Here is a 16,068-nt window from a genome sequence, read left to right as displayed (position 1 = left end):
TTTATTACCTCCTCCTTATGTCAATGGCTAGGAAACTTACAAGCAGATTTTCTTTTATATACTAATAGCTCATAAATTAGTTTTCTATTCCTGTCATCTCATGCTATTGTCTGTGTTTCTTTAAGGCATCTCAAATTATTTATGAAAGGAGAAATGATAAAAATAAAAATAGTAAATAGTCACCCCATCAATATTTACTAATAGAATTGTCCAGTGAACTGAGAAAAATCCCATAAGATATTGACAACAGTTTATTTGGTCACTATTTCTAGAATAGAGTTAAAGATATGTGTATATCAATACAAATATTCAGAGAACTATAAGAAATAGATGGAGTGATCTTAATGGAGAAAGGCCCGCCCCAACCCTGCCCTGCAAAGAGGCAATGATTTGTAATACAGGCAGCACTGATGTTGGACCCAGACACCTCATTCTAATTCTTCTCAGTGTGAACTTACGCATGACTGTTAGTGGTCCTGAATGGAGTGCCAGTTTTCCATCTGTTAAAGGTATAAAATGGTCCCCTACTGTTCTGCAAAGTAAACTTTAAAAATAAGTGTATGAACTGTAATGAGACTCTCCACTTTATTCTTGTTATTTTGCTACTGTTGTTGGTGTTATATTTAAAGAGAAAAGATAAGAAACCTTTTATTTTTTTTAAATGTTTTATTTATTTTTGATACAGAGAGAGACAGAGCATGAGAGGGGGAGGGTCAGAGAGAGAAGGAGACACAGAACCAGAAGCAGGCTCCAGGCTCTGAGGTAGCTGTCAGCACAGAGCCCGACGCGGGGCTCGAACCCATGAACGGTGAGATCTGACCTGAGCCGAAGTCGGAGGCCTAACCGACTGAGCCACCCAGGCGCCCCAAAACCTTTTAGATTCAAAGGGAACCTATTCACAAATTAGGATTGTGGGTTCTAACCTGAATTTTCAGTTCAGTCATACTTTATTTTGATGTTTGTATTAGAAAAAAATTTAAATTAGACTACATGAAGAGCCTGCCAAATATCAAGGTCTAGCCAGCTTGCTAATTCCTAAATACTTAAAATGTAACAAAGTTGGGGAGCAAATGAAGCGTATGATGGAATAGTTGCACTGGCCTTCTTACAAATGGACAAGAAAGAATTGTTTAACAGGATTATATCCGTGTGTGCGCGAGTGTGTGTGCGAGTGTGTGTGCGAGTGTGTGTGTGTGCGAGTGTGTGCGAGTGTGTGTGAGTGTGTGTGTGCGAGTGTGTGTGCGAGTGTGTGTGTGAGTGTGTGTGTGAGTGTGTGTGTTTAGCAGAACTTGAGTTGCAGAATAATGCATATTTAGTAATTTCGATGTCCTATCAAAAGTAGCATGTCATAAAGTATAAGCACAAAACAATAAAACACAGCAAAACAGTAAGTCACAAGCAGTGAAATAATAGAAATGGTACTGTGTTTCAAAACTGTATTTAAAAAATAAAGTGCATTTTAAATTGCTTCAGTTAGTATACATGGAGGAAGACATTGTGGTTTGTATTGTATCTTATTTCCCAGAGGGTCATTGGCCAGGAGCATTTTCTAGCCTGTGCTAAATGTGAGAAGAGATATCCCACAGTGAAGAAAGTGTCTTAAAAGACCTTCACTTTATTCCCACTTAGGCAAATATGTGAGAAGTAATTATACTGTCCAGAACTGTCTGCATTTTCTGGCATTTCTTAGAATGATTTCAAATATCACATCTATCAATAGCTGGTAATTCCATGGTTGTCGGTGAGAGGATGTTGGGTGTTTGGGTGTTAGGAAAAGGAATGTGTGTGTGTGTGTGTGTGTGTGTATAAGTGTGTAATACTTATATAAGGAGATTTAAGCAAAGCTGTGCTTCTTCTTTAAAGGAGTCATTTATGTGTTTAATCAATGTCTCTAATTCCAGGAAAGCAGAAAATGTATCTTTTTTTTTCATTTGTGTATCTACAATGTCTAATGGCACAATAAAGTTACATAACAAGTGGATTTTTATTAGGTAAGTAGTTGAGTATATAATTGAGCTAATGAAGGTAGTTTGGGAACTCCAAGGTTATTCACAGGAAAGAGTCATAACTGGAAAATAATTTTTAAAAAGACAGGTTGGGTAATGGAAAACTAGATGTTTTTTGTGATCTTGAGAGCCAGGTAAAGGAATTCCCATTTGATTTGCTGGAAACAGAGAGTTAGCCAAGAGGATAGCAAAGGATAAATGAAGAAAAAAAGTGGACATTATTAATGCAAATTTGGGGTATTCCATTAAATCCAGTCTTTTTCTTCTCAAAATTCTTTTTGTAGTCTTAATTGATTTCTCTCTCTCTCTAGATCACAGTAGAATAATGGAAAATAGGGAGCTGAGAAAAGGCTTACTTGATTCAAGAAAAGAGGGAAAGAAGAAAAGCTGGCATAAAAGACTAGAAATCAGAAACAGTCTCTGAAGCCCATACTGTATTCATACCGCCACAGTTTAAACTGGGGAGCAGCCCACTGTGTCAAGGGTCCCCAAGATCCCCCCAGGTTAGATGATTCCCTAGGACTCTGAAGTTGTTATATTTATATTACTCCTCATTAGAGTAAAATAATACAGATTAAGATCAGCAAAGGGAAATGGTGCATGAGGCAAAGTCAGGGGAAAACCAAATGCAAGCTTTCAAGTGTCTGCTTCCACTGGAATTTCATGGAATGCATTTAATCCCCCCAGTAATGATAGGTGACAACACACACACAATATTGCCAACTAGGAACCCTGCTGCTAGCCTGGGTGCCCAGAGTTTTTATTGGGGTCAGTTACATGGGTGTTCAGCACTTGTGTGACTGACCTCAGCAACATAAGCTCCGGACCCTGAAAGTAAGTGTTCACCATAAATCACATCCTTAGTATAAACGATCTTCAATACCTGTGCAGGGGGGGCCTCAGGCAAAAGGCGAGCAACAGCACCCTCATCAAATGGGAAACTTCAGGAGCTCAGTTCCCAGGAGCGAGCCAAGGGCCAGCCCTCAAAACAGTCCTTTCTTGGGAACATGCATGGTTTAAGCAGCTCGGCCTGCGAGTTAGCCCTTTTCTGTGCGCTCACATTTTACAAACCACCAAAGTGCTTATTCTACAGCATTTTCTGTGTAAAAAGTAGAAGACAGTGGAAAGAGAAAATAGAAAGCCCAGTCTATCCCTAGGCTCTGTTTTAGAGGCCAAAGGAGGGGCGCCTGGGTGGCTCAGTCGGTTAAGCGTCCAGCTTCGGCTCAGGTCAGATCTCACGACGGTTCGTGGGTTCGAGCCCTGTGTCCGGCTCTGTGCTGACAGCTAGCTCAGAGCCTGGAGCCTGTTTCAGATTCTGTGTCTCCCTCTCTCTCTGACCCTCCCCTGTTCCAGCTGTCTCTCTCTGTCTCTCAAAAATAAATAAAAAGCATTAAAAAAAATTTTAGAGGCCAAAGGAGTCATAGGGAATAAAAACTCAATACCAAACATAAAATGCAAATAATTCCAAGTAACTGCCTCTGCTTTACAAATTAAAGGGGATGGTTTAGTAAAGTTCAGTTGATATATTATAAAAATGATAGTGGAAGATACTTGATGAATACCTGGTGTGACCTATCTTTTATGTGTCCATCCTTGAATCATGAGAAATTGTTAAGAGTTTTAAGGCATTGTTTCAGCTTCTGTGGATGCTTTACTTATGACATCCGGGGCCAAAGGCAGAAGATGCACTGAGAGAAGCTGGCGAATAAACCGTTATTTTTAAACGTTTTCCTGTCAATCCAATCCACTAATGCCCCCATGCACTTTAATGTCAGCTCAAGATTTTCTTCTGTTAGTTCAGCTAATATAAAATCCCATAGTCCAGTAGAAAATACCCAACTTCATTTTTATAAATAAATCTGTGATTATGGAAATATAAATGCATATAAAGTTATGCTTAGTGATTATCTAAAGGGGACCCTTACATTATGAAGTTTTTGGCAAACTGGAATGACTTTTCCTTAAGAAATCTGAAGAATGTTGAAATTAAAAACATCTTGCCTAGTGAAATACAAATGTGACTCCTACATGGTCATCTACTATCAAGGGATACAAATAATATTTTATCACCTACAAAATTCAGTGTTTATCCACAAAATCAATACTCTTACTGTTCTTATTCTCTTTTGCAGATGGATGTGTCTTAAAATTGTATGCAGGCTTTGCTAGAAACTGGTAAAGCCACACATGGACCAGACTCTATTTATCCTCAACTTACATCCATTTATATTAAGACTATTCAGACTAGAAAAAAGATTGTGTGTTTTTCACAGTATTTTTTTATGTTTATGTATTTTTGAAGGAGCTAGAGAGAGCGAGATTGCATATGAGCAGAGGAGGGGCAGAGAGAGAGACAGACAGACAGAGACAGAATCCGAAGGCTCCAAACTCTGAGCTGTCAGCACACAGCCTGATGTGGGGCTCAAACTCATGAACCATGAGATCATGACCTGAGCTGAAGTTGGAACCATGAGATCATGAACTGAGCCCCTTTCACATTCTTGCTCATAACATTTTATGAAGTAATGCTAACTAGTTGCATAACATCTAGTTAAGGATTTTGAAAAATAAATTTTGCCCCAAATCATCTACTCCACTGGACTGGTACCATGAGTCCTTTGGCCTTGTCAGCTTTTACTTACACTCTTTATATTATTTTATAATCTGATTATGAATCCATAAGTAGATGTTCCTTAATGCGTGAGGTACAGTGATTTTATTTTCAGTTGTTCCTCTCTGTCAGGTTGTGAACATAGGTGACAAGTCATAAAATTGCATGGGTATCAACATCTGTTTCTAGTTCATCTCATTAAGTAAAACATTAAGTTAAGGGTAAGGTTTTTATAGAATCATGGCTTGAACTTGTAAAGTCACCTCCTTTCTACTAAGACTTTCACCAGCCTGAGATTTCCCCCAAATATAATATATATTTCTTTTCTTATTGGGCAAAGTAAAGGGCAGGGTTTATAATGCTGGTGCAGAAGCAAATTAAAAAAATAATACACCCCATTTGGTTTTTAATGTTAGAGCAAAATACAAGACAATTAAGAGCAACTAAGAGGTGGGTCCATAAAATAGTGTCATTTTATCCCACTCTTCTGCTTTGAGATCAGTCTCTGACAATGGAGAGTCCTCATTTGTGAAGAACACTTCAGAGATGAGACCTCAGGGTGTTTATGTGAGGTGAAATAATGAGTGAAAAGAGCCAATGGTGCCACTCTTTGAATCAAAACAGGCAATTTCAGAAAGTTTGAGGTTTCAAGATTTGTGAAAATGGACCAATGATTATTCTAAAGTTTGTTTAAAACATGGTTTATGAAGATTATGTTAGCAAACACGCACTGATTTAACAAAATAAAATTCTATTTTTAATTAAAAACAAAGGCAAAAGCAGATTAATCTTTGTATAAATGCTACTGTGCCAGAAATGTGAGTACTTTATACATGATACTATAGACATAGGGTGCTGCTGTCACTTGCTGATGTCCTGTATTATCTGTTTGAAGCCAAATATCATCTGAAATCACTGCCCTTTAGGACCACCTGCTGCCACCCATGATCATTTATTGATCAGTTACTATATGATGGTACTTTCACAATCGTTTTGCATTCATCGTCTCAATCACTTCTTAGAAGAGTCTATGGAGATCGTATTATCGCTATTTGAAGAAAACTACAATTCAGCAAAGTTAGTATAAGTACCCAAGGTCATTGCCCAGAGTAAATGACAGAGAATGGATACAAACCCAGGTATGTCTCTGGAGCCTGTGCTATGAACGATTGCACTGTTTCTTCTCATTCACTTTACCAGTGGCAAGAATTTTGTAATGACTACTTCTGACCTGTAAATCAACTAGGAAGTCATAAGGGAGCAGGAAGAAGAGAAGGGGATTGCTGTTCCCATTGAGCAATGAAGAAACTGAGGCACAGAGGACTAAAGCGGCAAAATCAGCATTAAGCAGTGCAGGGGTAGTAGAAAAATCTCCACAACCAACTTGTACTAATCCCAGATCCAGACCATTTCCCACTCACCCACCCCACAGTCTCTTCTTGTCCAACATACATCTCTCAAGATAAAGGTATAATTTCCATGGGGTTTCCCATTTCTAGCCACCTTTTGTTCCTAACTTAAAGCCCAAACTCCATTTGTCAATAACTGTTGCAAGATATTATGACAAATGTGATGACAGGACACATTTCTTGTGCTAACATTACACACATGAAGGAGCAAAAATGAGCTGTTATATTGGAGAACACATAAACATCGTTGTAGAAGTGCAGAAAGGAATGATTGCTGTCCAGCTTGCAAGAGGCGACGCCTGAGATTATTCTCATAGACAAAGTAAAATGTTTTCGGAAGAAGGGAGGAGGCAAGCAGTTTGAGTAAATGACAAAGGTGTGAAACTCTCCTGGGCATGGAGTATGGACAGAACAACAACTGGAATGGGGCGCCTGGGGTGACTCAGTCCGTTTAGTGTCTGACTTAATTTTGCCTCAGGTCATGACCTCATGTTTGTGAGATTTAGCCCTGTTTTGGGCTCCACACTGACAGCACTGAACCTGCTTGGGATTGTCTCTCCCTTTCTCCCTGCCTGTCATTCTCTCTCTCTCTGTCTCTGTCTGTCTGTCTCATAATAAATAAATAAAACAAATAATTAGAACAGTTTTCTAGGAAAATATAGGAATTTGGGGGTATCAAGTGAAAAAATATGAAATTGTGTTACCACTGTAATATCATGGCAATTTATCAGACAGACTGAATGATCTGTTTCTTATTGTTTCCTGAGTAGATGGAAGCTATAGAATATATAAGCATCTCTCAGGTGAGAAAATATTTCATAATTATAGTACAACAGATTCTCATCTAAGGTCAGCATTTTGTAGAAGAGTGAAATATAAAAAGGCAACTATTGCATACTGAGTTCACTTTTTATAATTTCCTAGAACTTGTGCAGAGTATGTACCTTGTGAGCATAACCTTAGAAATAGATACAATTATGTGTATTACTAAGAATATCTTATACGTAATAAGTGATTTCACTGCAGTGATACAAAAGCATTGCATACTTTCTCCTGTTATTCAGTCATTAAGGCAAATGGACAAAGAGGAGGAATACTGTGAAAAGAGGCATGAGTGAGAGAAAAATGTGGGTTTAATGGAAGAGAAAGAATGAAATTAGAAACAACAAAATCAGTAATTAGTTGTGACCTGGCCCAGTAGAGCAGAACTAATATAAAATCCTGGCAAGTAACATAATGTGTGTTTTCCAGGTCTGATTTAAATTATTAGTGCCTAAAAGAAAATGAAAATGAACACTAATCTGCTTTGCACAGAAAAAGAAGTGTCAATAAAATTACAAATGTTAACATGTGACATTTAAATGAACTTTTGCTTACAAAAAGGGTTTCTCAAAAAAAAAATTTTAAAGCCTTTCTTCTGAGATATGGTTAAATAGAATGCTTTTTAAAATCTAAATCCATCTACCACTACTGCATTGTTTTCTAGTTTAGAAATGACCCATTGTCAGGGAGGTGTGTGTGTGCGCACATGTGTGCATGTGTGTGTGCCCGCACACACACACATGGGGTGCGCTGCACATAGGCAGTTTATCATAGCTAGTTAGTACGATTTAAATTCAGAAGTATCACGCACCACTTAATAATTTACAGTCAATGTGAAAGACTAGCATATATTATTTATGATAGCAAATGCTCAGGGATATAACAATACAAAATATATTTCTCAAGCTCATATTATTGCCTTCAAGGTCACTTTAGAGTGAAAAGTTCATGAGCTATTACTTAGGGAAGTCATGATTCACACCAACCACTGAAAGAAACATCACTGATTCATTGCAGCCTCTAGAATGGGGTAAAGAACAAAAGTAATGGAGTTGGAGTGGGGGGAGCCAATCATCTCACGAGCACTACTCTTGAGTTGGTTGTTCAGATCTGGAAAATTATCTTTAAGCAGGACTGGCCTAAGCCATCAAGGAAAAAAGGTATCTGCCTAGAAGCCAAGAAACCACCCTTCCCCTGCCAATATATTTCCTCCATCTAGCTCACTGAAACTGCGAGCGAGGATCTACAATCACATCTTCCTTCCTTGGAGTAAGCAGCATAATGGATGCTGTGGGGTACCATAGAGATGCCACTTCCCTCTTTAGGACTGAGACACTCATTCCCTCATTTTTCTGGAAATGGTGGCATCATAAAATTTCAATGGAAACCCTCTCTGGAAATTGCCCTCTTTAGAAGAGTCTGACCTGCTCAAAGTTAAGCTCTCTTGTTCAGGAGTAGCCTATGTGCAGTGATGGGTCAGTTGGGGAAGTTAAGGGGCTGGCCTCTTTGCTTTAAGTAAACAACTCTGTAAGATTATCCCAATACCAGAATTCCCCATGGAACCAGCTGTAGGCTTTGTGGTGCCCACATCACAGTTCAGTGCTTACCTTGCCCTGTCCTGTTCCCTTCACTCCCCTACTGTTGTTGATCCCAGAGGCATTCCTCAGTTAACCTTTTGCCCACAAATCTTAGCTTCAGAATCTTTCCTGGGGAACCTGACCTAAGATAGTTGATGCCAAGAATACCTCAGGGAGAGGACTTTGAATCAATTAGCCACCATTCAGCTGGCAAAGAGAACTGACTGGTAGATTGTGGAATATAGATAGTGCCTTGCATTTTGTTAGCAGTGCACTTGTTGAGACCTACACTCTGTAAATGCTAAAGGACCATAAGCACTAGTGGGTGGCATATCTCAAGTACCTAAGAAATTCTGAGTAAGTAATATCATCAGGAGGGTAGAATGGAATGGTTCTTACTGATGCAGGCAGGCCGAGTTTGAGGATCCAGAGGGAGTCCCACAGGACCAGCCAAGAGGGTCCTTGCTTACACACACAATAGAAATCAAACCCAAGCCAGCAGGAAGTGAGAGAAGAATTTATTGAAGATATAGAGAGAGTGCAGATACACACAAAGTGTCTGGGAGACTTGGAAGAGAAAAGGAGGAATCTCATCTTTTCTTGAAGTCTGAAGTTTTATTGAGGATGGTGGTCTGGTTTACATGTTCCCTCAGGCATCTAGGAATTTGTTGAATAAGGACAAGTACTCAGATGTCCTCCATATGTCACTTATGCTCCAGACCCAGGAGTCTTGGCATCAAGGTGTCTGGAGTCAGTGGTCTTGGAAAACATACATGACAACTTCTCCTGGTCATTCCTTAGATGTTATCTATTGTGCTGGAAGACCCTGAAGGTATCATTAATCTTTGACCTTTAAAGTAGGACATACATTAAGGCATATATAAGGAGGGGGTCCAGGTCCTAACAAGTATAGAAGCAGGAAAAGGAGCAAATAAAATAAAAACCTTTTCATTGAGTCCCTTCAGTTTATTTATCTCATTACTAGGACCTATTGACACATTGGTTAAAGAAATTAAAAGGCATAGGAAAATTAATGACCAACTCAAAGCTAAGAGTGAAATCTAGAAAGCCTTCTTAGTAGCATATACAAAAATTCTCTTTTTCTACAACTAGAGGACAGAAAAAGACTTATGAGAAAGCCCAGGAATTGAGTGTAAAATAGTAAAAATATAGAGGAGTTTAAATTCTCAAGTGTGGAATATCTACCTTGCTAAGATCAGGATCCTATGTAGGAAGGAGTAAGATCTAGAAGTATGGGCTTATCTGGATAAATGCAGTCTAAAATATAAATTACAGAAACACTTCTGAAGACTTAGAGCCAGTTTAAGACACTCAAAAGTCCCTGTTAAATGCTCGAGTTTCTCCTTTGCTTGAAATCAATATAGGCATCACTACATTATAAGAAGACATGCACCCCAATGTAGGATCTACCCACCCTTGTAGTTTACAAGGTCAAAAATTAGGATTTGGTTACAATATAACCAAGCCAGGGAAGTGCAAGACTACATCCTGAAGGGATTACATCCTGAATTGCCTGCTTAGCTCAGCCAATATTCACTGTTAGGGGCCAATAGAGTCTTCATAGGATTAGTTTTGGAGGATGCTGGGTTAATAAAAGAACATAAAGTTGGAAGAAGAGTTTATGGATATGGGAGCAACCTCCTATAATACAGGGTTAGATATCCTGGCAAAATACTTGGAAATAGTGCTGACATGCTGAGATTGTTTTTGAAAGGTTGCAGAAGGTGATGGCCCATGCTAAGTGATATAGAATTACAAATAACATAAGACTAGAAGACTCACCAATGGACAGACTAGAGGATACTTAGTTTATACAAATGATAAGGTGAACTGGTGATAAAAGCACAAGCATTATTGAGCAACTCAGGGGCTGTCTTCTGTGGACCAGTACCGGCAGTGAGAGATGCTCATACAGCATGTGCTTGTAAGTGGCAATAGGGATAATTAAGACTGAAAAAAGTAAGAACAGGAGAGGCAGGCATCATCATCACCATAAGTAAGGTTACCTGACAGGTAGCTGGAGAATACCTGATAGAATCTAAGGAAGATCAGATGGACCTAACAAGACATTTAAAAATACTTGGAGGTCATAGGGAAGTGGTTTTCAACCAGGATGACTTTTGGTTCTCAGGGAACATTTGGCAACGTCCAAGGATATTTTTGGTTGTTGCAAATGGAAGAGCAATGCTACCAGCACCAAGGTGGTGGAGGCCAGGTATGCAGCCAGACATTCTACAATGCACAAGACTGTACCCCACAAGAAATAATTACCCAGACCACAAGCAATGTCTGTACTTCTGAGGTTGAGAAACCCTGCTATAGGAATAAGGCAAATAGAAACAAAATAAACCAAGCATGGATCAAGAGGTTGAGGGCAGCCATTTGCAAACATATCATAATTCCCAGAGTAATATCCAGATTGAGGCCAGTTTTCCAGATCCAGAAGCCAATGACCGAGGGAACATTGCATACCTTGAGGGAAAGATATAACAATGCCACAGGCAATGTATAGTATAATGATTTCCATAGTCCTTCCCCATATAGACCTATACCCATTCACTCGGGTAACTACATGTTGGGAACAGAGTACACAAACATTTTGAAGACTGCTAGGCACAAAAATCAAGGTGATATTACTATCTATGGACCAAAAGAGTCATTAGGACCCCTGGGAGAAGCATTTGGTAGGAAAGATAATGCATGAATTTTGGCACATTTTGGGGTCTCAGTGTGTCTACTGTCTCCACCGGCCCACCCAGTAATTATCTTCCATGTGCCCAAAGGTACATTTGTAATGATCATATATAAGAGTTGGTAAAACTCAAAAAATGGGTACTTGGCCTACATAAGAGCTATTATAAAAGTGAAAGTCTCATAACTACCTCCCTCCATTGCCAGTCAAATAGTAAACCAGAAATATTATCCTATCACAGATAGAATGATAGAAATTATTTTCACCTTTAAATGATAAGTGAGGCTCTGGCCAAGATAGTGTACCAGGGACTACTGTATCAAACAACAAAAAAGAGAATATTTATAACACTCTTCAAAGCAAAAGAATCTAGAAACAAAGGTCAGTGTTCTCTGAGATATAAGAACAAACAAGGAGAGTCCTAAAATTGTCCAAGTTCACTGCCTTGAGAGGCTTTTGGGCATAGCACAAGAAAAGAGAATTTAAGAAGAGTCTGATAAGACACAAAATTGAGAATATAGAATTGAGAATCCAGGGAGACTAAGGAAGATGGATTCTGAAGGACAGTGCAACAGAAAAGAAAAAGTAGTGTGGAGAGATAATTTTGGAAATCTGAGAGAGAATCTGTGAACTCCAGAATTATGCAGAGGGTCCTCTTTGAGAATTCAGGGTATTTATCACCACATGGATATTAGAAAACTACCTGAGACCAATAAAAGAGCTTTGGAAAGGGTAGAGGAATTAGTATCTAACACTCAGAGTAGAAAAGATTGCTTATTTCTGCCAGTCAAAATGACAAACCTCATAATCCATGTGGCACTGAGTAGACTAATCAGAAAGCTTAGGTGACCCAGCTCTAGAGCCACCTAACAGATCTTAAGAGCTAGACTCAAAAAGAGTAACCATTTTCCAAATAACACGATCCCAAAACAAACCCCAGGAATATTTTTAGGAGCATAAAAATATCCAGCACCCCAAAAGATAAATTTTACATCAAATCAGAAATCACTGGAGATCAAAGAAGCAGGAAAATATGACATAAGCAGTAGAAAACCAACCAATTGACATTGATTCAAACAGATATATAGGACCTAGAATTAGTAGACACCTAGAGGAACTTAGAGGAAGACCTTGTGAACTTTGCTTTCTTTGCCCCAAGCTTAAAAGGAAAAAAGGAAAGAGGAAAAAAAAAAAAGAAAAAGATCTGAGGAAGTCTAAATAGGACTGTTCCATCCTCATAAAAAGAAGCAAGATCCAGGATTTTAGTTTAGGATTAATGCAGAAGCAAGCAGATCAGGCATTTTGATCTGCTTTAGTTGTGGTCTACTTTGGAATACCTAGTCATGGAAAAAAGTAATGCTATAATTTCCCCTAAGTTATCTGCCGCTGCTGTCCCTATATTAGCCCTGGATATCTCATCGAGAAGGATTCCTTATTTGTAACAGTCTTCTAGAATTTTTTAGAATTTGTTATGCAAATACATATTTATTTTAACACAACTGTTAGTCTAAAAAACATTTATCACATTCAAATTAAAGTCTGCTTACTAGAACCTCTGTTCTTTCTTGACTCGACTTGAAATTTGTCTCTTTATCTACACTGGAGCTATCAGTGGCTAACCAGAATAAGACCTGGAGTTGGTTTTCATTAGAGCTTGAAATTCTGCCCCAAAGTACTCATATTTGTTGTCTTCTGTAAGTTGGGATAGATATCTAAATAAGAGCACAATTCTTTAAAAAAGGAAAATAAATGTTGAAAAATATTGGTAAATAATTCTCTGTGTTTGGAATCAGCTAGATGACCAGTTTGGCATCTGTACATTTAGATTTTTTCAGATGCCTTCAGACTAGGACATTCTAGATATGCGAAGCAACTTTCTAAGAAGAAATGTGAGGTTCTCTAGATATAAATACAAAACAATGTAGCGTAAAAAAGTAAGAATTTAACATTTTGACTGTCAGAGAAATAAAATAACATGACTAAAAATGTACTCGTAGGCAGCAAAGGCTGGACAGGAGCAGCCATTCTAGTTTACTTTCATCCTTACCTGTCTGTCCTTACCTATTTATTGCTTATTCCATCGTAACTCCCAGTTTTCATTTGTGCTATGCAATCTGCCTATACTGTGTTTTCTTTTACCAATTAACTATTTGAAGGTATTTTAAATATGTAGGTAAGATGTTTTAAATGTTTATTTGTTGATGCATTGTAATGTGGAAGTTAAGAATTGGGACTCTGAGATCAGACATCCTAGGTTTGAATGTCTGTTCTACTAATTCTTTGTAGCTTAGAGCAAATAACTTGTAAATTACCTTATTTTACTTTCCCTTGAATGTTTCCCTCTGCTGGAAAAGTTATTCATCATCATTCCAAGGCACTCCCACAACTGTTCTCCAACTGTGACATCTAGTTCCATTTCCATTTCTAAAGGAGAGTTCTTTGAAGTCAGGCTAAATGTGTTATGTTACTGTTACCTCTTTAGACTTTATCATTGTCAGTTTCCTTCTTTATACTGGCTCACTCCCCTGGGTTTCTGAGTATATGACATTTTTTCCATATACCTTGAATCTTGTGTTTATTCCTTTCATTTCATTGATGGCTAATTTCTTAGAAAACTGGTGACTACTTTTCTATGCCCTGACTGTCCCCTGACTACTTTTGCTTATCTTACATGCCCTTTCTCAAATTTTCATAACAAAACACACTGAACATGAAATTTTATATGTCAAAAAATGGTATTCTAATTATTGAACCAATAATATTTTTATGGGTCTCTTTTACATTTCTGCCTACTCTGTTTTTATTTTACTGCTTTCTTTCATTCACCTATAACCACTTAAGATTCTTCTTCCTCTTGCTCGCCTAAAATGAATGCATTCCTGAATATAAATAATACAGAAGAATTTGGAATGCTATGTTAATGCATCATAATCCAGCTTTCCAGATTGATATGAAAGTTATGAACATTTCATTCTGTAACACAACTATAGGAGTTGACATCCATTATAGGGAGCACAGAAGGGTATCTCTAATGACTATTATTGGAATAAAAAGAATAAATCAACAGAGTTAAACAGACTCTGTTTCAATAAAAGAAAGGCACTGACATGTTGATGATGCAGGATTGATTTAAAGCAGGTCTTTCTCAATTATTGGAAAAACGGTTCCTGTCCAATTATCTGCTGTAGTGACAGCTTAATATCAAGGGGCCAAACCAAATTTGTTATCCACAAATGGTAATATGATAATATCTTTCACCGGCTATTTGGTTATTGAGAAATCTTAAGTGTGAATAGTCAATTGTATCTTTTTAGCTTTACTGACCATTGTCAGCATAGTGAAATATGGATGAAATTGCTTCCATAGTTTTTAAGGCAAATATATGGACAGCTTTACTGTGTGGGTAGAAGCATTAGGAAAACTAAGGAAGAAGTTATACTTTGAAATCTTCAAAGCACTGGACAAACCTATTTTTACTCCACTTTCATCTCGAGGATTTCATGTATTCTAAGGGAATCATCAAAGGGGTGGCATGGTTTATACAGTAGATTTATTGTTACCATCGCAGAGGAAGTTACAAATCATATCTGTAAAAGCTAGGTAAGATCTCTAAAATTTTTTTAATGTGCATTTATTTTTGAGAGAAAGAGAGAGACAGAGCACAAGTGGGGGAAGGACAGAGAAAGAGGGGGACATAGAATCTGAAGCAGGGTCCTGGCTTCCAATTGTAAGCACAGAGCCCAATGTAGGGCCTGAACCCAAGAACTGTGAGATCATGACCTAAGACAAGGATGCTTAACTAACTGAGCCACTCAGGTGCCCCTGGGTAAGATATTTTAAATCTTTAATTATTTATTGATGCCTTGTAGTGTGGAAGTTAAGATTTGGGGTTCTGAGATCAGACATTGTAGATTCGAATGTCTGTTTGATGACTTGTATGTAGCTTAGAGCGAGTAACTTGCCCCAAACTCAATTTTCTCGTTGCAAAATTAGAATCTAAAAAGGACCTGGCCCACAGGACTATGGTGAAGATTGCATGAGAATGAAGAGTATATGGCATATAAGAAGTGTGCAATAATTGTTTCTCATTATCTATGATTAGATAATTTACTGCCCAATCCCTTGGCTTTCCCTAAGGGGCTTAGATTTAAAAGCTTTAAAATAGAAAACGCCCATGTATTTGTCCTTGGGGGATTAAGAAAAGTGATAACTGGGATTACCTTTAACTCTACCACTAGTTTTTTTCAGAAGCCGAAAGAGGGCTGGAGATGTGATGGTGTGTACCATAAGAACGTAAGGAGAGCAAATGGGCATTGAGATGAAACAGAACAAGATATCGGGGGCTATGAAAGGCAGAGAGACACTTGTGGCATCGGAAGAAGATCCAGGCGGTGCCTGTTTGTGGTCCTAGAGAGGCAGTACCATGGGGAATGTGTAAATGCTTAAAAAATAATAAAACCGATGCAGCCAGGGATCACTGAAGTAAAGTGGCCAAGCTGTAGCTTAATTTTTTATGCCAAATTATCTAATCTAAATCTTAGATTTTCTTCTTTTAATTAGCAAATATTTTATGCCATAGCTGGATAGCCAGAATTAAAACTGGGTCTTCAAATTTTAAAAAAATATCCAAATAACTATCAAATCACACAAACCCTACCTAGCTCTAAAGCATTTTTTGTCATTTTCCCCCATCATCAAACCAAATTTTCAGCTTTAGCATGCAATATTTGTGAAAATAATGCTTGCATTTTTATGTTAATATACAGCTGGAAGAGAGCACATAGCAATTATGTGATGACTAAAAGCCTCAAAAGCATAATAGCGATGTTTTGAACAATTTAATCCATTAAAAGCTCAGTAAAGCGAATAAAGAAAATACTTTTAACATATGGTTGTAGTAAAGGAAGGACTGGTAAACATTTTAGCATAA

The 16,068-nt window shown here is 38.0% G+C and overlaps 1 long non-coding RNA gene across 1 annotated transcript; it reads right to left on the bottom strand.

Moving 5' to 3' along the window:
* Nucleotides 1–8,928: 8,928 nt before the first annotated feature.
* On the bottom strand, nt 8,929–13,513 carry LOC115289241. The gene is made up of 2 exons (XR_003907500.1): nt 13,451–13,513; nt 8,929–9,275 (listed from the first exon to the last, which is right to left on the bottom strand). It is a non-coding gene; the product is annotated as an uncharacterized LOC115289241 (long non-coding RNA).
* Between the last annotated feature and the right edge of the window lie 2,555 nt (nt 13,514–16,068).

This window comes from Suricata suricatta, chromosome 4 (genome assembly GCF_006229205.1).
Source record: "Suricata suricatta isolate VVHF042 chromosome 4, meerkat_22Aug2017_6uvM2_HiC, whole genome shotgun sequence".
NCBI classification, from domain to species: domain Eukaryota; kingdom Metazoa; phylum Chordata; class Mammalia; order Carnivora; family Herpestidae; genus Suricata; species Suricata suricatta.
The sequence above is the reverse complement of the archived record's forward strand: the minus strand, read 5'-3'. Positions and strand labels throughout refer to the sequence as shown.